The sequence below is a fragment of the Schistocerca serialis genome, chromosome 12 (genome assembly GCF_023864345.2).
Source record: "Schistocerca serialis cubense isolate TAMUIC-IGC-003099 chromosome 12, iqSchSeri2.2, whole genome shotgun sequence".
Lineage (NCBI taxonomy): Eukaryota > Metazoa > Arthropoda > Insecta > Orthoptera > Acrididae > Schistocerca > Schistocerca serialis.
The window spans coordinates 89,462,153-89,463,879 of record NC_064649.1 but is presented as its reverse complement, the minus strand read 5'-3'; the positions used below and the strand labels follow the sequence as shown (position 1 = coordinate 89,463,879).

The window sequence follows — 1,727 nt, the reverse complement described above, 5'->3', positions numbered from 1 at the left end:
GCAGGTGATCATGAAATAAAATTCATCGAGACGAGCGTCATATCTAGAACCTCGCATTATTATGCGCGCATGTATAGAGAATGTTGGAATTACCAGAGACAATCTCATAGCCGACGCCACATGATAGACAGTAGCTCCCTCTGTACTGCCTTTGTAATCAGCGCTTCCTCGAGTTCTCTTCGCATTTCGCCGCTTTACCTCGGAGGATTCCCGCAGTCGGAAACGGAACGTCAGGGGAGAGTTCTATACAACGACCACGTCCTATCAGCCCGGATGTTTTAAGTGAAGATCTGTTCATGTAATTGTAAGGATTGAAACTTCCTGGCAGATTAAAACTGTGTGCCCGACCGAGATTCGAACTCTGGACCTTTGCCTTTCGCGGGCAAGTGCTCTACCGCAGGAGAGCTTCTGTAAAGTTTGGAAGGTAGGAGACGAGGTACTGGCAGAAGTAAAGCTGTGAGTACCGGGCGTGAGTCGTGCTTCGGTAGCTCAGTTGGTAGAGCACTTGCCCGCGAAAGGCAAAGGTCCCGAGTTCGAGTCTCGGTCGGGCACACAGTTTTAATCTGCCAGGAAGTTTCATATCAGCGCACACTCCGCTGCAGAGTGAAAATCTCATTCTGGAATTGTAAGGTTTAACTGCCTTCAGGTATCGGGACAAGGTCTTCGGACCTCACATACTGATGTTGCGAGGTGCTCTGCGCCCAGGCTTCATACTGATGGGCGATAATGTTCGACTTCAGAGAGAACCAGTGGTTGATGTTTTCTTCCAAACGAAAGATACTGCACGCACGGGGTGGGCTGCTCGCTCTCCCGATTTTTAACCCCATTGAATGTGTCTGGGATGCACTAGGGAGACGGGCTGCATCCCGTCAACATCCACCAATCACTGTCCAAGGCTTGCGAGCAGCTCCGCAGGAAAAATGGGCGATATTGCCTCAAAATGAGGCATGCTCCGTCGTTGTCAGGCATCTATTGCTGCCAGATGTGGTCACACCCCATAGTGAGTAGTCGGAAAATGTGTGAAAATCTGTTAAGTTGGAAAAAACGAAGAACAGTTTCGTCTACTGTTCTGCATGTTGCAGTTGTTTACTGAGCTGTGAGCGGCTCGTGTTCGCGCCATCATGTATTTTACACCATGTTTGTAACGTACTTCCACCTCACTAACACTCCGTCATCACGCCACAAGTGGCCCATCTGGACCATCCGACCGCCGTGTCGTCCTCAGCTGAGGATGCGGATAGGAGGGGCGTGTGGTCAGCACACCGCTCTCCTGGTCGTTACGATGGTTTTCTGTGACCGGAGCCGCTACTATTCGGTCGAGTAGTTCCTCAATTGGCATCACGAGGCTGAGTGCATCCCGAAAAACGGCAACAGCGCATGGCGGCCTGGATGGTCACCCATCCAAGTGCCGGCCACGTCCTACAGTGCTTAACTTCGGTGATCTGAAGGGAACCGGTGTACCCACTGCAGCAAGGCTGTTGCATTTCCACCTCACTATGTTAATTTAAATTACTAGTGCCACTGAGTGGCTGCTTTGCCTGACCCTCAGCAGCGTTAGCGGCGCGTATCGATATACGAGGTGTGGCTAGAAAAAAACCGGACTAGTACTGTTGAAACAATAAAACGAATGCAATAAGGCTGAAAGTCGCGTGGACTGTCACGTGACTCTCGCTCCGCCTACTGCTCGAGTTTCATCTGCCTCCTGCACTCAGTCTGCCCGTGACGTC

General features: G+C 51.1%; 1 pseudogene; it reads right to left on the bottom strand.

The window, feature by feature from the left end:
* Positions 1-1,365: 1,365 nt before the first annotated feature.
* On the bottom strand, positions 1,366-1,483 carry LOC126428591 (5S ribosomal RNA; annotated as a pseudogene).
* Between the last annotated feature and the right edge of the window lie 244 nt (positions 1,484-1,727).